The 20,080-nt window shown below is 46.7% G+C and overlaps 17 non-coding genes across 17 annotated transcripts; 15 read left to right on the top strand and 2 right to left on the bottom strand.

Annotated features, from left to right (window-relative positions):
* Positions 1 to 234: 234 nt before the first annotated feature.
* trnay-gua (transfer RNA tyrosine (anticodon GUA)) lies at positions 235 to 321 on the top strand. Its single transcript is given in 2 exon segments — positions 235 to 271; positions 286 to 321. It is a non-coding gene; the product is annotated as a tRNA-Tyr (tRNA).
* Positions 322 to 2,423: 2,102 nt separating this feature from the next.
* trnav-cac (transfer RNA valine (anticodon CAC)) lies at positions 2,424 to 2,496 on the top strand. The gene has a single exon. It is a non-coding gene; the product is annotated as a tRNA-Val (tRNA).
* Positions 2,497 to 3,107: 611 nt separating this feature from the next.
* On the top strand, positions 3,108 to 3,180 carry trnav-aac (transfer RNA valine (anticodon AAC)). The gene has a single exon. It is a non-coding gene; the product is annotated as a tRNA-Val (tRNA).
* Positions 3,181 to 3,621: 441 nt separating this feature from the next.
* trnal-cag (transfer RNA leucine (anticodon CAG)) lies at positions 3,622 to 3,703 on the top strand. The gene has a single exon. It is a non-coding gene; the product is annotated as a tRNA-Leu (tRNA).
* A 624-nt stretch (positions 3,704 to 4,327) lies between these two features.
* On the top strand, positions 4,328 to 4,414 carry trnay-gua (transfer RNA tyrosine (anticodon GUA)). The gene is given in 2 exon segments: positions 4,328 to 4,364; positions 4,379 to 4,414. It is a non-coding gene; the product is annotated as a tRNA-Tyr (tRNA).
* Positions 4,415 to 6,516: 2,102 nt separating this feature from the next.
* On the top strand, positions 6,517 to 6,589 carry trnav-cac (transfer RNA valine (anticodon CAC)). Its single transcript has one exon. It is a non-coding gene; the product is annotated as a tRNA-Val (tRNA).
* A 611-nt stretch (positions 6,590 to 7,200) lies between these two features.
* Positions 7,201 to 7,273, top strand: trnav-aac (transfer RNA valine (anticodon AAC)). Its single transcript has one exon. It is a non-coding gene; the product is annotated as a tRNA-Val (tRNA).
* A 442-nt stretch (positions 7,274 to 7,715) lies between these two features.
* On the top strand, positions 7,716 to 7,797 carry trnal-cag (transfer RNA leucine (anticodon CAG)). Its single transcript has one exon. It is a non-coding gene; the product is annotated as a tRNA-Leu (tRNA).
* A 624-nt stretch (positions 7,798 to 8,421) lies between these two features.
* On the top strand, positions 8,422 to 8,508 carry trnay-gua (transfer RNA tyrosine (anticodon GUA)). Its single transcript is given in 2 exon segments — positions 8,422 to 8,458; positions 8,473 to 8,508. It is a non-coding gene; the product is annotated as a tRNA-Tyr (tRNA).
* Positions 8,509 to 10,610: 2,102 nt separating this feature from the next.
* On the top strand, positions 10,611 to 10,683 carry trnav-cac (transfer RNA valine (anticodon CAC)). The gene has a single exon. It is a non-coding gene; the product is annotated as a tRNA-Val (tRNA).
* A 611-nt stretch (positions 10,684 to 11,294) lies between these two features.
* trnav-aac (transfer RNA valine (anticodon AAC)) lies at positions 11,295 to 11,367 on the top strand. The gene has a single exon. It is a non-coding gene; the product is annotated as a tRNA-Val (tRNA).
* A 445-nt stretch (positions 11,368 to 11,812) lies between these two features.
* Positions 11,813 to 11,894, top strand: trnal-cag (transfer RNA leucine (anticodon CAG)). The gene has a single exon. It is a non-coding gene; the product is annotated as a tRNA-Leu (tRNA).
* Positions 11,895 to 13,393: 1,499 nt separating this feature from the next.
* Positions 13,394 to 13,466, top strand: trnav-cac (transfer RNA valine (anticodon CAC)). The gene has a single exon. It is a non-coding gene; the product is annotated as a tRNA-Val (tRNA).
* Positions 13,467 to 13,904: 438 nt separating this feature from the next.
* trnal-cag (transfer RNA leucine (anticodon CAG)) lies at positions 13,905 to 13,986 on the top strand. The gene has a single exon. It is a non-coding gene; the product is annotated as a tRNA-Leu (tRNA).
* A 1,651-nt stretch (positions 13,987 to 15,637) lies between these two features.
* Positions 15,638 to 15,709, top strand: trnaq-cug (transfer RNA glutamine (anticodon CUG)). The gene has a single exon. It is a non-coding gene; the product is annotated as a tRNA-Gln (tRNA).
* A 3,365-nt stretch (positions 15,710 to 19,074) lies between these two features.
* trnaq-cug (transfer RNA glutamine (anticodon CUG)) lies at positions 19,075 to 19,146 on the bottom strand. Its single transcript has one exon. It is a non-coding gene; the product is annotated as a tRNA-Gln (tRNA).
* A 337-nt stretch (positions 19,147 to 19,483) lies between these two features.
* trnay-gua (transfer RNA tyrosine (anticodon GUA)) lies at positions 19,484 to 19,570 on the bottom strand. Its single transcript is given in 2 exon segments — positions 19,484 to 19,519; positions 19,534 to 19,570. It is a non-coding gene; the product is annotated as a tRNA-Tyr (tRNA).
* Positions 19,571 to 20,080: the final 510 nt, after the last annotated feature.

The raw sequence follows: 20,080 nt of genomic DNA, 5'->3' as shown, positions 1-20,080 counted from the left end.
CTTTTTGGCTCATGGGACTTCAGCTGACAGGAACCGACAGGCCAAGCGGTCCGCGGCTTTGGCATTCGCTGAGCCAAAAACTCTGACATGGGAGGAGTTTGGAGAAGCCATGGAGAAGGACTTCCGGACGGCTTCGAAGAGATTCTGGATCCGGCGTCTCAGGAAAGGAAAGCAGTACACAGTGAAGACGCTGTCAAACGCTTGGCTGTACTCATTCGCACCAAAGCAACAAGACCTTCGATAGCTCAGTTGGAAGAGCGGAGGACTGTAGTGGTTCAAGCTGGCATCCTTAGGTCGCTGGTTCAAGTCCGGCTCGAAGGACAAGCTGTTTCTTGTGTTATGTCTGCCGGCAAAGAATGGCAGGACTGGCAGGAATGGAAGGACCTCCGCTTCCCTGTCAATGGAGTTGGACTTGAGTCTTTGTCACGCAGTCTGAAATTGGCAAACGGAGTAATTCTGATTGAGTGATCATTTGAGTGTCTATTTGAATACGTTTCATCTCAACTCCTGTTGGAAAAGAACAGCCATTTCCATGAGAGCACAAGACCCCTGGATTGTACCCGAAAATACTTTGCACTCATCAGAGAGTAAAGTTGTTGTCCTGGTTTGCAAAGCCTCCATTGTTACGCCAGAAGGTGCCAGTCACATCCAAAACAAAGGGTTCCATGGTGTAATGGTTAGCACTCTGGACTCTGAATCCAGTTTAGGGTGATACCTATGGCTGTATTTGGCCTAGATATCGGGATTGGGGCCCGGATTAGTATTCGCTACTTGGGAACATTTCATCAAAAAACAAAGGAGTTTATGGAGAATGCGGGCGTTGATCCCGCTACCTCTCACATGCTAAGCGAGCGCTCTACCATTTGAGCTAATTCCCCTGCTGATGCAGTGTTGGCAGAGAAGGTCCAGTCTCAGAACTATTTTAGTTCCTTTGCTGGAGTACGTCAAAGCGACACAGTCTCTGCCTTTCAGAGTGCAGACATGATGCAGTCCCTGGTTGTCTAGTGGCTGGGACTTGGTGCTCTCACCACCGCGGCCGTTGTTCGATTCCCGGTCAGGGAACTGACATTTGGTTAGGTTTTGACTGGAGATAGGATTTGTCTTGGTCCTCGGCCGAACGGTTCGGGTCATCTTTCAGCGCTGTCTGTGAACTGCTGTCACTGCACATGAAAACAATTCCAAGTCCGCCAATCGAATCCCGGTCTACCTGGTCGACGGACACATAAACAGTGCAGGTACCCTCCTTTGTGCGGCTCCATTTCAGTGTCCTCCGTTGTCAGCGAACCCCACAAGGTCACAGTTTTTTCCTGATCAGGGCACCGTTTTGGGTTGGGTGGATGAGTGGTCTGAAGCACCAGATTAAGGCTCCTTTCGCTCAGGAGCCACTGGTTGAAATCCCACAGCTGTCATTTTCCTTGTCAGCTCCATTATCCACGACTGGAATGATTTGGTAGCAAAGGACTGTCAGATTGTACAACACAGCTGAGCACTTGGAGAAGAAGATGAATAGAGGTCTTGTTCTCCCGGACTGGTTGTTGCAACCGCAACCCTGCTCAAGGTTCAACGTGACACACAAAACAGGAACTCCACGTCTGGGAATCGAACCGCGTAATCTTCCATGTGACAGGCGGAGATACTGGCCACTATACTAACAAGGACTGCTGCTGAGTTGATGTAGTGTCGATTGGCCAAAGCGGAATTCAGAACAGGCTTGTGGCCCATGACCGTTTTTATGGTAGCTGGAGACTTCAACCAGTGAAATCCTTCCGATTTTCTGTAGCTCTTATCCTCATCAACGGACTGTATTCCCCACCCGTTACCGGCATGGGGACATTCCAACCCAAGTTGAGAACACACTGGACCAGGTACACAGCAACACACGTGGCACAGACACAGCTTCACCCTGCCCCCACTTTTACCCACGACTGAAAAAGCAGAACACCACCTTAGAAGCTGAAATACTCACTTAGGAGAACGTTAGACTGAAGTTCTAAAGGTCCCTGGTTCAAGACCGGTTTTCAGAAAAATCCCTGTTTATGTTGTGACTTGGCAAATAGTTTGAAAAGGCTTATTGGCTGGCTGAAAGGACCTTAGCTTCATTCTTCAAAAGGCCAGACATCCAGCCATCCAGACAATGTTAGAGGAGGTTACAAACCATTGACTCCAAGGGCACAAGTTGAGTCCACCAAGATATCAAAGTGACCCCGAGGGTGGCTAAGGTGTTTCTTTCAAGCCGCGATTGTGATGTCTTGTTTTGTTGAAGAAAAGCCCATTATTTCTGGAACAATTTTCCCTACAAAGGAGAAATCTTTGTCCATTTGGACAATTGTCAATCTGCCCCCACTTTGGACACATCGTCGTGTTTCATTGTTTGGCAACTGCTCTGTGACTTCACCAGTCCCCTTAAAAGCCCCGTCCTTCAGGTTTCCATAGTGTAGTGGTTATCACGTTTGCCTCACACGCAAAAGGTCCCCAGTTCGGAACTGGGTGGAAACATGGCCTTCCAAGACCTCCTTTTACAAAAAAATCAAGATGACAAATGGGAACAAGGATATGTGCTTGATGTCTGAAGGTGTGTACACGAGCATCCATCCCCAGTTTGGACACACAATCCATATTTCCCGGATGACTGATGGGCTGGGAATACATAACAGGTCGGTGTTGGAGGACCTGATGGACCGCGAGGGTTCATAACGTAAAGGAAATTCAGAAAAAATAAGAAGGCCCACAACCCCCAAGGCATTTAAAAACCATTAAGAGAACCTTCAAATGGATCATGAAACATACAGGGAGCCAATGCAGTGATTTTAGAAGCGGTGTAATATGCGCCTGCCTTCTGGTCCTCGTCAGCACACGTGCAGCAAAAGTTGTTCTGTAAAAGTTGTAGACTTGTGATGTTTCTTTTAGGAAGACCAGAAAGCAGGGCATTGCAATAGTCAATACGACTGGAAATAAAAGCATGCATCAGCATCTCTCTATTTGCCCGAGAGAGGAACGGGCGGACTCTGGCTGCATTCTTTAAATGAAAAATAAAATCCTGTTTTTGTAACATTTTTAATGTGTGGAATAAAATTGAGCTCAGTCCCCTTAAAAGCCCCTTCCTTCAGGTTTCCATAGTGTAGCGGTTATCACGTTTGCCTAACACGCAAAAGGTCCCCAGTTCGAAACTGGGTGGAAACATGGCCATTCAAGTCCTTCTTTTACAAAAAAAAGTTAAGGTGACAAATAGGAACAAGGACTTGTGCTTGATCTCTGAAGGGACTTGAACTCTTGACACTCAGATTTAAAGTCTGATGCCCTACGAAGTGAGCCCCAAGGCCTTTGGTCAAAAGACTTGTTTTTGTGTATTTGGAATGAAATGTTTTCTGCATGTTGAACAGTTTTCAACAGGAAAGATATCTTTCAGATGTATCAATAAAAGTGCTGAATCGCCCAATATGGGGCTCGAACCAACGACCTTGAGATTAAGAGTATCATGCTCTACCGACTGAGCTAATCAGGCCTTTTGCTGCTCTAGATATCATTTTTTGTTCTGTTTTTATTGATGTGGCCATCCTGATGTTTGATCAATTCCACAGCTGACCTAGTTTCTCAGGGAACAGAAGGAGCGAGACCTGGAGGGTCAGGATGGCCGAGCGGTCGAAGGCGCTGCATTCAGGTTGCAGTCTCTAATGAGGCGTGGGTTCAAATCCCACTTCTGACAGTGCGGGGCCGCAAGTCTTTCCAGTTCCAGTTAAAAGCCCGGCTCCTCGTGTAGTTTCCATAAAGTACCAAGGTATTGTCCTGTTGTCCTTGTATTCTGAGGGCAAAGGAGGCGTTTGCAAGAGGACCTCAGACCTGGTCACCTGAACAGGGACTTGAATCCGGGACACTCAGATCAAAAGTTTCATGTTCGGGACCAAATGGTCCTTCGAGCCGAATATCTTCCCAGTGACCTGCAAGATCCAGAGGGAGGCAGGGATGTTCTGTGCCTCCATTGTCGAGGCGGCAGTGGCCCTAAGGTGGTCAGGGCCTGTCGTGGCGGTAATCCTAGAACCCGTTGGTGGATACCATTGGTGAGGGATGCCGTCAAGCTGAAGGAGTTCTATTGGGCCTTTTTGGCTCATGGGACTTCAGCTGACAGGAACCGACAGGCCAAGCGGTCCGCGGCTTTGGCATTCGCTGAGCCAAAAACTCTGACATGGGAGGAGTTTGGAGAAGCCATGGAGAAGGACTTCCGGACGGCTTCGAAGAGATTCTGGATCCGGCGTCTCAGGAAAGGAAAGCAGTACACAGTGAAGACGCTGTCAAATGCTTGGCTGTACTCATTCGCACCAAAGCAACAAGACCTTCGATAGCTCAGTTGGAAGAGCGGAGGACTGTAGTGGTTCAAGCTGGCATCCTTAGGTCGCTGGTTCAAGTCCGGCTCGAAGGACAAGCTGTTTCTTGTGTTATGTCTGCCGGCAAAGAATGGCAGGACTGGCAGGAATGGAAGGACCTCCGCTTCCCTGTCAATGGAGTTGGACTTGAGTCTTTGTCACGCAGTCTGAAATTGGCAAACGGAGTAATTCTGATTGAGTGATCATTTGAGTGTCTATTTGAATACGTTTCATCTCAACTCCTGTTGGAAAAGAACAGCCATTTCCATGAGAGCACAAGACCCCTGGTTTGTACCCGAAAATACTTTGCGCTCATCAGAGAGTAAAGTTGTTGTCCTGGTTTGCAAAGCCTCCATTGTTACGCCAGAAGGTGCCAGTCACATCCAAAACAAAGGGTTCCATGGTGTAATGGTTAGCACTCTGGACTCTGAATCCAGTTTAGGGTGATACCTATGGCTGTATTTGGCCTAGATATCGGGATTGGGGCCCGGATTAGTATTCGCTACTTGGGAACATTTCATCAAAAAACAAAGGAGTTTATGGAGAATGCGGGCGTTGATCCCGCTCCCTCTCACATGCTAAGCGAGCGCTCTACCATTTGAGCTAATTCCCCTGCTGATGCAGTGTTGGCAGAGAAGGTCCAGTCTCAGAACTATTTTAGTTCCTTTGCTGGAGTACGTCAAAGCGACACAGTCTCTGCCTTTCAGAGTGCAGACATGATGCAGTCCCTGGTTGTCTAGTGGCTGGGACTTGGTGCTCTCACCACCGCGGCCGTTGTTCGATTCCCGGTCAGGGAACTGACATTTGGTTAGGTTTTGACTGGAGATAGGATTTGTCTTGGTCCTCGGCCGAACGGTTTGGGTCATCTTTCAGCGCTGTCTGTGAACTGCTGTCACTGCACATGAAAACAATTCCAAGTCCGCCAATCGAATCCCGGTCTACCTGGTCGACGGACACGTAAACAGTGCAGGTACCCTCCTTTGTGCGGCTCCATTTCAGTGTCCTCCGTTGTCAGCGAACCCCACAAGGTCACAGTTTTTTCCTGATCAGGGCACCGTTTTGGGTTGGGTGGATGAGTGGTCTGAAGCACCAGATTAAGGCTCCTTTCGCTCAGGAGCCACTGGTCGAAATCCCACAGCTGTCATTTTCCTTGTCAGCTCCATTATCCACGACTGGAATGATTTGGTAGCAAAGGACTGTCAGATTGTACAACACAGCTGAGCACTTGGAGAAGAAGATGAATAGAGGTCTTGTTCTCCCGGACTGGTTGTTGCAACCGCAACCCTGCTCAAGGTTCAACGTGACACACAAAACAGGAACTCCACGTCTGGGAATCAAACCGCGTAATCTACCATGTGACAGGCGGAGATACTGGCCACTATACTAACAAGGACTGCTGCTGAGTTGATGTAGTGTCGATTGGCCAAAGCGGAATTCAGAACAGGCTTGTGGCCCATGACCGTTTTTATGGTAGCTGGAGACTTCAACCAGTGAAATCCTTCCGATTTTCTGTAGCTCTTATCCTCATCAACGGACTGTATTCCCCACCCGTTACCGGCATGGGGACATTCCAACCCAAGTTGAGAACACACTGGACCAGGTACACAGCAACACACGTGGCACAGACACAGCTTCACCCTGCCCCCACTTTTACCCACGACTGAAAAAGCAGAACACCACCTTAGAAGCTGAAATACTCACTTAGGAGAACGTTAGACTGAAGTTCTAAAGGTCCCTGGTTCAAGACCGGTTTTCAGAAAAATCCCTGTTTATGTTGTGACTTGGCAAATAGCTTGAAAAGGCTTATTGGCTGGCTGAAAGGACCTTAGCTTCATTCTTCAAAAGGCCAGACATCCAGCCATCCAGACAATGTTAGAGGAGGTTACAAACCATTGACTCCAAGGGCACAAGTTGAGTCCACCAAGATATCAAAGTGACCCCGAGGGTGGCTAAGGTGTTTCTTTCAAGCCGCGATTGTGATGTCTTGTTTTGTTGAAGAAAAGCCCATTATTTCTGGAACAATTTTCCCTACAAAGGAGAAATCTTTGTCCATTTGGACAATTGTCAATCTGCCCCCACTTTGGACACATCGTCGTGTTTCATTGTTTGGCAACTGCTCTGTGACTTCACCAGTCCCCTTAAAAGCCCCGTCCTTCAGGTTTCCATAGTGTAGTGGTTATCACGTTTGCCTCACACGCAAAAGGTCCCCAGTTCGGAACTGGGTGGAAACATGGCCTTCCAAGACCTCCTTTTACAAAAAAATCAAGATGACAAATGGGAACAAGGATATGTGCTTGATGTCTGAAGGTGTGTACACGAGCATCCATCCCCAGTTTGGACACACAATCCATATTTCCCGGATGACTGATGGGCTGGGAATACATAACAGGTCGGTGTTGGAGGACCTGATGGACCGCGAGGGTTCATAACGTAAAAGAAATTCAGAAAAAATAAGAAGGCCCACAACCCCCAAGGCATTTAAAAACCATTAAGAGAACCTTCAAATGGATCCTGAAACATACAGGGAGCCAATGCAGTGATTTTAGAAGCGGTGTAATATGCGCCTGCCTTCTGGTCCTCGTCAGCACACGTGCAGCAAAAGTTGTTCTGTAAAAGTTGTAGACTTGTGATGTTTCTTTTAGGAAGACCAGAAAGCAGGGCATTGCAATAGTCAATACGACTGGAAATAAAAGCATGCATCAGCATCTCTCTATTTGCCCGAGAGAGGAACGGGCGGACTCTGGCTGTATTCTTTAAATGAAAAATAAAATCCTGTTTTTGTAACATTTTTAATGTGTGGAATAAAATTGAGCTCAGTCCCCTTAAAAGCCCCTTCCTTCAGGTTTCCATAGTGTAGCGGTTATCACGTTTGCCTAACACGCAAAAGGTCCCCAGTTTTAAACTGGGTGGAAACATGGCCATTCAAGTCCTTCTTTTACAAAAAAAAGTTAAGGTGACAAATAGGAACAAGGACTTGTGCTTGATCTCTGAAGGGACTTTGAACTCTTGACACTCAGATTTAAAGTCTGATGCCCTACGAAGTGAGCCCCCAGGCCTTTGGTCAAAAGACTTGTTTTTGTGTATTTGGAATGAAATGTTTTCTGCATGTTGAACAGTTTTCAACAGGAAAGATATCTTTCAGATGTATCAATAAAAGTGCTGAAACGCCCAATATGGGGCTCGAACCAACGACCTTGAGATTAAGAGTCTCATGCTCTACCGACTGAGCTAATCAGGCCTTTTGCTGCTCTAGATATCATTTTTTGTTCTGTTTTTATTGATGTGGCCATCCTGATGTTTGATCAATTCCACAGCTGACCTAGTTTCTCAGGGAACAGAAGGAGCGAGACCTGGAGGGTCAGGATGGCCGAGCGGTCGAAGGCGCTGCATTCAGGTTGCAGTCTCTAATGAGGCGTGGGTTCAAATCCCACTTCTGACAGTGCGGGGCCGCAAGTCTTTCCAGTTCCAGTTAAAAGCCCGGCTCCTCGTGCAGTTTCCATAAAGTACCAAGGTATTGTCCTGTTGTCCTTGCATTCTGAGGGCAAAGGAGGCGTTTGCAAGAGGACCTCAGACCTGGTCACCTGAACAGGGACTTGAATCCGGGACACTCAGATCAAAAGTTTCATGTTCGGGACCAAATGGTCCTTCGAGCCGAATATCTTCCCAGTGACCTGCAAGATCCAGAGGGAGGCAGGGATGTTCTGTGCCTCCATTGTCGAGGCGGCAGTGGCCCTAAGGTGGTCAGGGCCTGTCGTGGCGGTAATCCTAGAACCCGTTGGTGGATACCATTGGTGAGGGATGCCGTCAAGCTGAAGGAGTTCTATTGGGCCTTTTTGGCTCATGGGACTTCAGCTGACAGGAACCGACAGGCCAAGCGGTCCGCGGCTTTGGCATTCGCTGAGCCAAAAACTCTGACATGGGAGGAGTTTGGAGAAGCCATGGAGAAGGACTTCCGGACGGCTTCGAAGAGATTCTGGATCCGGCGTCTCAGGAAAGGAAAGCAGTACACAGTGAAGACGCTGTCAAACGCTTGGCTGTACTCATTCGCACCAAAGCAACAAGACCTTCGATAGCTCAGTTGGAAGAGCGGAGGATTGTAGTGGTTCAAGCTGGCATCCTTAGGTCGCTGGTTCAAGTCCGGCTCGAAGGACAAGCTGTTTCTTGTGTTATGTCTGCCGGCAAAGAATGGCAGGACTGGCAGGAATGGAAGGACCTCCGCTTCCCTGTCAATGGAGTTGGACTTGAGTCTTTGTCACGCAGTCTGAAATTGGCAAACGGAGTAATTCTGATTGAGTGATCATTTGAGTGTCTATTTGAATACGTTTCATCTGAACTCCTGTTGGAAAAGAACAGCCATTTCCATGAGAGCACAAGACCCCTGGATTGTACCCGAAAATACTTTGCGCTCATCAGAGAGTAAAGTTGTTGTCCTGGTTTGCAAAGCCTCCATTGTTACGCCAGAAGGTGCCAGTCACATCCAAAACAAAGGGTTCCATGGTGTAATGGTTAGCAGTCTGGACTCTGAATCCAGTTTAGGGTGATACCTATGGCTGTATTTGGCCTAGATATCGGGATTGGGGCCCGGATTAGTATTCGCTACTTGGGAACATTTCATCAAAAAACAAAGGAGTTTATGGAGAATGCGGGCGTTGATCCCGCTACCTCTCTCATGCTAAGCGAGCGCTCTACCATTTGAGCTAATTCCCCTGCTGATGCAGTGTTGGCAGAGAAGGTCCAGTCTCAGAACTATTTTAGTTCCTTTGCTGGAGTACGTCAAAGCGACACAGTCTCTGCCTTTCAGAGTGCAGACATGATGCAGTCCCTGGTTGTCTAGTGGCTGGGACTTGGTGCTCTCACCACCGCGGCCGTTGTTCGATTCCCGGTCAGGGAACTGACATTTGGTTAGGTTTTGACTGGAGATAGGATTTGTCTTGGTCCTCGGCCGAACGGTTCGGGTCATCTTTCAGCGCTGTCTGTGAACTGCTGTCACTGCACATGAAAACAATTCCAAGTCCGCCAATCGAATCCCGGTCTACCTGGTCGACGGACACGTAAACAGTGCAGGTACCCTCCTTTGTGCGGCTCCATTTCAGTGTCCTCCGTTGTCAGCGAACCCCACAAGGTCACAGTTTTTTCCTGATCAGGGCACCGTTTTGGGTTGGGTGGATGAGTGGTCTGAAACACCAGATTAAGGCTCCTTTCGCTCAGGAGCCACTGGTCGAAATCCCACAGCTGTCATTTTCCTTGTCAGCTCCATTATCCACGACTGGAATGATTTGGTAGCAAAGGACTGTCAGATTGTACAACACAGCTGAGCACTTGGAGAAGAAGATGAATAGAGGTCTTGTTCTCCCGGACTGGTTGTTGCAACCGCAACCCTGCTCAAGGTTCAACGTGACACACAAAACAGGAACTCCACGTCTGGGAATCGAACCGCGTAATCTACCATGTGGCAGGCGGAGATACTGGCCACTATACTAACAAGGACTGCTGCTGAGTTGATGTAGTGTCGATTGGCCAAAGCGGAATTCAGAACAGGCTTGTGGCCCATGACCGTTTTTATGGTAGCTGGAGACTTCAACCAGTGAAATCCTTCCGATTTTCTGTAGCTCTTATCCTCATCAACGGACTGTATTCCCCACCCGTTACCGGCATGGGGACATTCCAACCCAAGTTGAGAACACACTGGACCAGGTACACAGCAACACACGTGGCACAGACACAGCTTCACCCTGCCCCCACTTTTACCCACGACTGAAAAAGCAGAACACCACCTTAGAAGCTGAAATACTCACTTAGGAGAACGTTAGACTGAAGTTCTAAAGGTCCCTGGTTCAAGACCGGTTTTCAGAAAAATCCCTGTTTATGTTGTGACTTGGCAAATAGTTTGAAAAGGCTTATTGGCTGGCTGAAAGGACCTTAGCTTCATTCTTCAAAAGGCCAGACATCCAGCCATCCAGACAATGTTAGAGGAGGTTACAAACCATTGACTCCAAGGGCACAAGTTGAGTCCACCAAGATATCAAAGTGACCCCGAGGGTGGCTAAGGTGTTTCTTTCAAGCCGCGATTGTGATGTCTTGTTTTGTTGAAGAAAAGCCCATTATTTCTGGAACAATTTTCCCTACAAAGGAGAAATCTTTGTCCATTTGGACAATTGTCAATCTGCCCCCACTTTGGACACATCGTCGTGTTTCATTGTTTGGCAACTGCTCTGTGACTTCACCAGTCCCCTTAAAAGCCCCGTCCTTCAGGTTTCCATAGTGTAGTGGTTATCACGTTTGCCTCACACGCAAAAGGTCCCCAGTTCGGAACTGGGTGGAAACATGGCCTTCCAAGACCTCCTTTTACAAAAAAATCAAGATGACAAATGGGAACAAGGATATGTGCTTGATGTCTGAAGGTGTGTACACGAGCATCCATCCCCAGTTTGGACACACAATCCATATTTCCCGGATGACTGATGGGCTGGGAATACATAACAGGTCGGTGTTGGAGGACCTGATGGACCGCGAGGGTTCATAACGTAAAAGAAATTCAGAAAAAATAAGAAGGCCCACAACCCCCAAGGCATTTAAAAACCATTAAGAGAACCTTCAAATGGATCCTGAAACATACAGGGAGCCAATGCAGTGATTTTAGAAGCGGTGTAATATGCGCCTGCCTTCTGGTCCTCGTCAGCACACGTGCAGCAAAAGTTCTTCTGTAAAAGTTGTAGACTTGTGATGTTTCTTTTAGGAAGACCAGAAAGCAGGGCATTGCAATAGTCAATACGACTGGAAATAAAAGCATGCATCAGCATCTCTCTATTTGCCCGAGAGAGGAACGGGCGGACTCTGGCTGTATTCTTTAAATGAAAAATAAAATCCTGTTTTTGTAACATTTTTAATGTGTGGAATAAAATTGAGCTCAGTCCCCTTAAAAGCCCCTTCCTTCAGGTTTCCATAGTGTAGCGGTTATCACGGTTGCCTAACACGCAAAAGGTCCCCAGTTCGAAACTGGGTGGAAACATGGCCATTCAAGTCCTTCTTTTACAAAAAAAAAAGTAAAGGTGACAAATAGGAACAAGGACATGTGCTTGATCTCTGAAGGGACTTGAACTCTTGACACTCAGATTTAAAGTCTGATGCCCTACGAAGTGAGCCCCCAGGCCTTTGGTCAAAGGACTTGTTTTTGTGTATTTGGAATGAAATGTTTTCTGCATGTTGAACAGTTTTCAACAGGAAAGATATCTTTCAGATGTAAAAGTGCTGAATCACCCAATGTGGGGCTCCAACCAACTACCATGAGATTAAGAGTCTCATGCTCTACTGACTGAGCTAACCGGGCCTTTTTCTGCTCTAGATATCATTTTTTGTTCTGTTTTTATTGATGTGGCCATCCTGATGTTTGATCAATTCCACAACTGACCTAGTTTCTCAGGGGAGAGAAGGAGAGAAGGAGCAAAACCTGGAGGGTCAGGATGGCCGAGCGGTCGAAGGCGCTGCATTCAGGTTGCAGTCTCTAATGAGGCGTGGGTTCGAATCCCACTTCTGACAGCTTCTTGCATCTTGAAGTGGCGTCACCCAGTAAACCAGGGGTGCTTTTCAACATGACCGCTGCTGAAAAGTGTACAAAGCAGACCTATTGCATCCTGGGGTCTTGCGTTTCTCCGGAAAACACTCTTTGTACTTCAACATGACCTCGGATGAAAAGTATGAAAACCAGAGTCATGGAAATACCAGAAGAGGACTGCAGGAATTGAACAAACAAGCCCCTCTTTGCTAGGCTTGTAATTTGACCAACTATCTTTTCCCCTCCTCTGCTGAGTGTCCACTGAATGTAGGTGGCTGTTCTCGCAGGGACATCAATTAGTTAAATTAGTTGTATCACTGGTTGAAATCCCACAGCTGGCATTTTCCTGGTCAGGTCCATTATCCACGACTGGAATGACTTGGCATCAAAGGACTGTCAGATTGTACAACACAGCTGAGCACTTGGAGAAAAAGATTGAGAGAGGTCTTCGGGTTTGCTCTACCCGAATCGTAACCCTACTGAAGGTTATATGTCACATTGTGACATACAAAATAGGAACTCCATGTCGGGGAATTGTGCACCAGTTTTCCACGTGACAGGGGGTGATACTGTCCACTATACTATATATCTGGGGACGTCAAACCAATGAAAACCATCCATTTTCTGTACCTTTTCCGTATCCTCATCAACGGACTGTATTCCCCACCCGTTACCAGCATGGGGACATTCCAACCCAAGTTGGACAAAAGTTGGGATTCAGCACAATCCCTGTTCATGTTGCGACTTGGCAAACAGTTTGAAAAGGCTTATTGGCTGGCTTCATTCTTCAAAAGGCCAGAGATGAGGTTACAAGACAAACCAGTGACCTCAAGGGCACACGTTGAGTCCACCTGGCCGTGTTCTCTAGACGAGTCTCTTGTAATGCAATCGTGAATAAACCCAGTCCGTGATTTATTGTTCCCAAGTACCAAACACTAATCTGATCCCAAGTCCCGATTTCTATGCCAAAAAAGCCTTAGGTCTAACCCTAAACCCAGTCCTAACTGCCTTCTCCAGTCGAGCACCTTATCTTGTTGTGTAGTACTTACCAGAAACTCAATGCATAAGGCTAAAAATAAGCAATTAGCTAAAAATGTCATCCAATACTTCTCTACAAGAGAGGAGAAATATGATCTCAGGGAAGAAGTACATTTGAAACACTTCTATGCTAGTACTTATATGCACCCAGACAAGGTTAGAGGAGGTTACAAGCCAAACCATTGACTCCAAGGGCACAAGTTGAGTCCACAGAGATATCAAGGTGAGCCCGAGGGTGGCTAAGGTGTTTCTTTCAAGCCGCGATTGTGATGTCTTGTTTTGTTGAAGAAAAGCCCATTATTTCTGGAACAATTTTCCCTACAAAGGAGAAATCTTTGTCAATTTGGACAATTGTCAATGTGTCACTTTGGACACATCGTCATGTTTCATTGTTTGGCAACTGCTTTGTGGCTTTGCCAGTCCCCTTAAAAGCCCCTTCCTTTGGGTTTCCATAGTATAGTGGTTGTCACGTTTGCCTCACACGCAAAAGGTCCCCAGTTCGAAACTGGGTGGAAACATGGCCTTCCAAGTCCTTCTTTTACAAAAAATCAAGGTTACAAATGGGAACAAGGATATGTGCTTGATCTCTGAAGGGACTTGAACTCTTGACCCTCAGATTAAAAGTCTGATGCCCTACGAAGTGAGCCCCCAGGCCTTTGGTCAAAAGACTGTTTTTTGTGTATTTGGAATGAAATGTTTTCTGCATGTTGAACAATTTTCAACATGAAAGATATCTTTCAGATGTATCAATAAAAGTGCTGAATCGCCCAATGTGGGGCTCCAACCAACTACCATGAGATTAAGAGTCTCATGCTCTACCGACTGAGCTAACCGGGCCTTTTTCTGCTCTATATATGATTTTTTGCTCTGTTTTTATTGATGTGGCCATCCTGATGTTTGATCAAGTCCACAACTGACCTAGTTTCTCAGGGGACAGAAGGAGCAAGACATGGAGGGTCAGGATGGCCGAGCGGTCAAAGGCGCTGCATTCAGGTTGCAGTCTCTAATGAGGCGAGGGTTCGAATCCCACTTCTGACAGCTTCTTGCATCTTGAAGTGGCGTGAACCAGGGGTGCTTGTTCTAGTGAGACGGGTTTGCTCTACCCGAATCGTAACCCTACAGAATTGATACCCGCATTCGCCAAGGAATCCTTTTCCGAAATCTGTTTTTTGTAGAAGAGATGACAGAATTGATTTCAGGATCTATCCATCAGCATCAGACAAATACCCCAAACCTAATCCTGGCCGTGTTCTCTAGACCAGTCTCTTGTCATGTAATAGTGAAGAAACCCAGTCCGTGATTTATTGTTCCCATGTACCAAACAATAATCTGAGCCCCAATACCAATTTCTATGCCAAATACAGCCTTAGGCCTAACCCTAAACCCAGTCCTAACTGCCTTCTCCAGTCCAGCACCTTATCTTGTTGTGTTGTACTTACCAGAAACTCAAGTCCATCATTTATTGATGTTTTATTCAGTCGCCTCAGGATGACAGCAGTTCACAGATAGCGCTTCAAGATTACCCGAACTGTTCGACCAAGGACCAACCCAAATCCGCCACTAGAGCACCAGGGACTGCATCGTGGCTGCAGTCAGAAAGGCAGAGACTGTGTCGCGTTGACATACTCCAGCAAAGGAACCAAAATAGGAATGAGACTGGACCTTCTCTGCCAACAATGCATCAGCAGGGTAGAGCGCTTGCTTAGCATGTGAGAGGTAGCGGGATCAATGCCCGCATTCTCAAAAAGCACTTTTCTTTTTTGTGATTAAATGTTCCCAAGTACCGAACACTAATCCGGGCCCCAATCCCGATATCGAGGCCAAATACAGCTATAGGTATCACCCTAAACCCAGTCCTGTCTAGCATTGTCCTGTCTAGCACCTTGTCTTGTCTTGTTGTGGGATCAATGTCCGCAGTCTCCTGGGAGTTCTTTGCCTTTTGTAGAAGAGATGTTGGGACCGGAAATGAATCCACGATCGTTCCACGTGGGAGACCCGGGTCTGATTCCTGGCCAATGCAGCAGGGCTGTTTTCATACCTTTCATCGTGAAAAAAGTGCCCAGACAGTTTTCGGGACCAACTGATGACCTCTGAATTCGATCAGAAAGTCTCCACCTGAGACTTTCCACCTCAGACTCTCCACCACAATACTTGATTATCTAATCCAAATCCTGTCCATAGTGGCATTCCCAGCCACAGCGCGTTAGAGAACCTCAATGAGACATCGTCGAACGCCCGGCTGTACTCACTCGCCCCAAAACAACAAGACCTTCCATAGGTCAGTTGGAAGAGCGGAAGACTGTAGTGGTTCTAGCTGGCATCCTTTGGTCGCTGGTTCAAGTCCGTCTCGAAAGACAAGCCTTTTGCTTATGTTGTGTCTGGAAAGAATGGCAATACCGTCTTTTCTGAAGGACCTCACCTTCCCTGTCAATGGAGTTGGACTTGAGTCTTTGTCACACAGTCTGAAATTGGCAAACCGAGAAATTCTGAATGAGTGGCCAATGCAGTTTGTCTATTTGAATACGTTTCATCTCAACTCCTGTTGGAAAAGGGCAGCTATTTCCATAAGAGCACAAGACCCTTGGATTGTACCCCAAAATACTTTGCGCTCATCAAAGAGTAAAGTTGGTGTCCTGGTTTGCAATGCCTCCATTGTTATGCCAGAAGGTGCCAGTCATCCAAAACAAAGGGTTCCATGGTATAATGGTTAGCACTCTGGACTCTGAATCCAGTGATCCAAGTTCAAGTCTTGGTGGAACCGACTTGCCCTGCAGCAATCGAGTGTTTGGACTGTGTCTTCCTTAACAGTAAGAATATGAGGACTTATTGATTTACTCTACAAATCAGTGGTAACCATGGATCAGGATGAGGTCCCCAAACGACGCCAATGTCTGTGACAGCTGATGTCAAGGATCAGCTGATCAGGAGATACTTGGTTTGTGTGCAGGGCCACAAGTCTTTCCAGTTCCAGTTAAAAGCCAGGCTACTCATGTAGTTTACATAAAGTACCAAGGGATTGTCCTGTTACCCTCGTATTTTGAGGGCAAAACGGAGGCGTTTGCAAGTGGACCTCAGACCTGGTACCTGAACAGGGACTTGAATCCCGGACACTCAGATCAAACGTTTCATGTTGAGGTGACAGGCTCAACCTTTGTCTTGTCTGACCATGAACTCTTTTTGTCCAAAAGATATTTGGCTTGTCCATGTGGGCAGTTTAAGACCTCCGTCCATCTTGGAGGTGGACATTTCGGGACCGGGGCTTCTTCATCTCTGCAAGGACAAGTACAGTATGCCAGAAGATTTTGTCTTCATTGAGTTGTCCTCGTTTATCAAGGGCCTGGATAGCTAGAGCATGGTAGAGCATCAGACTTTTAATCTGAGGGTCCAGGGTTCAAGTCCTTGTTCAGGCAGTGAGGAAAAGTTTTAAATGTGAAACCAATCTCTTTTATCTTCCTCCTGTGGTCAAGTCCAGAATGCCAGAAGACTTCTGCTCCCTCAACACCGAAAAGGCCAAAGAGAAGCGACACAGTCTCTGCCTTTCTGAGTGCAGACCAAAAGCAGTCCCTGGTGGTCTAGTGGCTAGGATTCGGTGCTCTCACTGCTGCGGCTGGATTGGTTTTTCCTGGAGATAGGATTTGTCTTCGGCCTCGGTGGAATGGTTGGGGTCACCTTGAAGCGCTACTTGAGAACAATAAATCACGGACTGGGATTCTTCATTATGCCATGACAAGAGACTAGTCTACAGAACATGGCCAGGATTAGGTTTGGGGTATTTGTCTGATGCTGATGGATCGATCGTGGACTCATTTCTGATCCCTGAGCTAATTCCGCTGCTGTTGGCAGGGAAGGTCCAGTCTCATAACTATTTTGGTTCCTTTGCTGGAGTACATCAAAGCGACACAGTCTCTGCCTTTCAGAGTGCAGCCATGCGGGCATGTGGGTGTATCAAGACAAACTGTGAGATGAGTATAATAAATTAAAACAATATAATGAATAATCACCTTCAAGATGTATCAATAAAAGTGCTGAATCGCCCAATGTGGGGCTCGAACAAACGACACTGAGATTAAGAGTCTCATTCTCTACCGACTGAGCTAATCGGGCCTTTTTATGCCCTGAACATCATTTTTTGTTTTGTTGTTATTGATGTTGCCTTCCTGATGTTTGATCAATTCCTCAGCTGTCCTAGTTTCTCAGGGAACAGAAGGAGCAAGATGTTCAGTCATCGCTGAGAATTTTGTTCTGGTTTAAGGTATTTGTCGGATGTAGATCCAATCCCAACTTCTCTTCTACAAAGGGCAAATAACTCCTTGGAGACTGTGGGCATTGATCCCCCTACCTCTCACATGCTAAGCAAGCGCTACTTGGGAAAATTTCATCACAAAAAACAAAAGAGATTATGTAGAATGCATTGATCCCACTACCTTTCACATGCTAAGCGAGCGCTTTACCATTTGAGCTAATTCCGCTGCTGGAGCAGCGTTGGCAGAGAAGGTCCAGTCTAACAACTATTTTGGTTCCTTTGCTGGAGTACGTCAAAGTGACACAGTCTCTCAGAGTGCAGCCATAACGTTCGATTCCCGGTCAGGAAACTGACATTTGGACAGGTTTTGAGTGGAGAATTTGGGTTGGTCCTCAGTCGAACGGTTAGGGTCATCTTTAAGCGCTATCTGCGAACTGCTGTCATCCTGAAGCGACTGACGACAGAAATACGAATAAAACACATCAATAAATTATAGACTTGAGATTAATTATCATACTCCCTGTTGGTCTACCCTTTTAAGCGCGTCTTAGAACGGCGCAGCTGCAAAAAGCCCCCTTCTCTTCCTGCCTAGTTGTTTTGACATATTTCAGATTGTGCAGATGCGGCATAGGCCGGCCAATCAGAAGTTGCCACCGCCCTGGACTGTGGCAGATGTTGTCCAGTTGGAGAAGGACCACCAAATCCTCCTGCAGGTGGATGCCGCTGGTCCTGGCTAGCTTGCAAACCTTTTCAATGAACCTGACTCTAAAATTAAAGTGTTGCTCACAGACGAATAGGAAGCAACTGGGAGCAGCAATCAGCACCTGCAAGTCAGAGTTTTTGGTTCTTGCTTTTTCAGTTAGTGCCAAAAGTGGGGGAAGGGTGAAGCTATGTCTGTGCCAAGTCCTGTCATCATCGCCGATGTGGCCTCAGTAATGTGGGTGACGAGTCTGCCTACAGGTGGGAGGTTGACCATCTGGCGACTCTATCTCCAATCAAAACCTATCCAAATCTCAATTCTTTGACCGGGAATCGAACCAATGCCGCGGCGGTGAGAGCTGCGAATCCTAGCCACTAGACCACCAGGGACTGCTTTATGGGAGCACTCTGAAAGGCAGAGACTGTGTCGCTTTGACGTAGTCCAGCAAAGGAACCAAAATAGTTCTGAGACTGGACCTTCTCTGCCAACGCTGCAACAGCAGGGGAATTAGCTCAAATGGTAGAGCGCTCGCTTAGCATGTGAGAAGTAGCAGAATTGATACCTGCATTCTCATAGGAATCCTTTTCCGTAATACATTTTTTGTCGAAGAGATGTTGGGATCAGAATTGAGTCCAGGATCTATCCATCAGCGTCAGACAAATACCCCAAACCTAATCCTGGCCGTGTTCTCTAGACTTGTCCTTGTTGAGATGAAGAAGCCCTGGTCCCGAAATTTCCACCTCCAAGATGGACTGAGGTCTTAAACAGCCCACATGGACAAGCCAAATATCTTGTTCATGGTCAGACAAGACAAAGGTTGAGCCAGTCACCTGAACATGAAACTGGATTCAAGTCCCTGTTCAGGTGACCAGGTCTGAAGTCCACTTGCAAACGCCTCCTTTTTGCCCTCAAACTACGAGGGCAACAGGATAATCCCTTGGTACTCTACGGAAACTACATGAGGAGACTGGCTTTTAACTGGAACTGGAAAGACTTGTGGCCCCGCACACAAACCAAGTATCTTCTGATCAGCTGATCCTTGACATCAGCTGTCACAGACATTGGCGTCGTTTGGGGACCTCATCCTGATCCACAGTTACCACTGATTTGTAGAGTAAGTCAATAAGTCATCATACTCTTACAGGAAGACTCAGTCCAAACACTCAATTGCTGCAGGGCAAGTAGGTTCCACCAAGACTTGAACTTGGACCACTGGATTCAGAGTCCAGAGTGCTAACCATTACACCATGGAACCCTTTGTTTTGAATGTGACTGGCACCTTCTGGCGTAACAATGGAGGCTTTGCAAACCAGGACAACAACTTTACTCTCTGATGAGCGCAAAGTATTTTCGGGTACAATCCAGGGGTCTTGTGCTCTCACGGAAATGGCTGTCCTTTTCCAACAGGAGTTGAGATGAAACGTATTCAAATAGACACTCAAATGATCACTCAATCAGAATTACTCCGTTTGCCAATTTCAGACTGCGTGACAAAGACTCAAGTCCAACTCCATTGACAGGGAAGCGGAGGTCCTTCAGACAAGAAGGTATTGCCATTCTTTCCTGGCAGACATAACATAAGAAACAGCTTGTCCTTCGAGCCGGACTTGAACCAGCGACCTAAGGATGCCAGCTTGAACCACTACAGCCCTCCGCTCTTCCAAATGAGCTATCGAAGGTCTTGTTGTTTTGAGGCAAATGAGTACAGCCAAGCGTTTGACAGCGTCTTCACTGTGTACTGCTTTCCTTTCCAGGGCTCTACGTTAAAAACAAAAATGACTTGCCCATGGGGAATCCTTAAGGTGAGAACTACTTGCCCGAACTTGCCCCATGTAAAATGAAAAGTGCCATAATGTTATCATATATCAATATATGCTGATAATTCATCAGATAATAGTACTGATGCATTGTATTTGGAGGAATGTCTGAAAATTTGTGGAGATGTATTTAACATACATCTCCACAAATTTTCAGACATGCTACCTTACACATCGTAGTCGTAGTAAGCAGTGATATTTATAAGTTGTGCACCACAATGAAACATTATTGAATAGACACATTTGTGTACTAGTAAAGTGTTTTTAATCCAGAAAAAAAGCTCAATGGTCAAACAATAATTTGTGAAGCAAAGGTGAGAAAAATACACAGAGAAATGGAAGCGCTAGATTTTGTAGCTTGTGCAAAATCAG

Source organism: Doryrhamphus excisus, chromosome 2, assembly GCF_030265055.1.
Source record: "Doryrhamphus excisus isolate RoL2022-K1 chromosome 2, RoL_Dexc_1.0, whole genome shotgun sequence".
NCBI lineage: Eukaryota > Metazoa > Chordata > Actinopteri > Syngnathiformes > Syngnathidae > Doryrhamphus > Doryrhamphus excisus.
The sequence above is the reverse complement of the archived record's forward strand: the minus strand, read 5'-3'. Positions and strand labels throughout refer to the sequence as shown.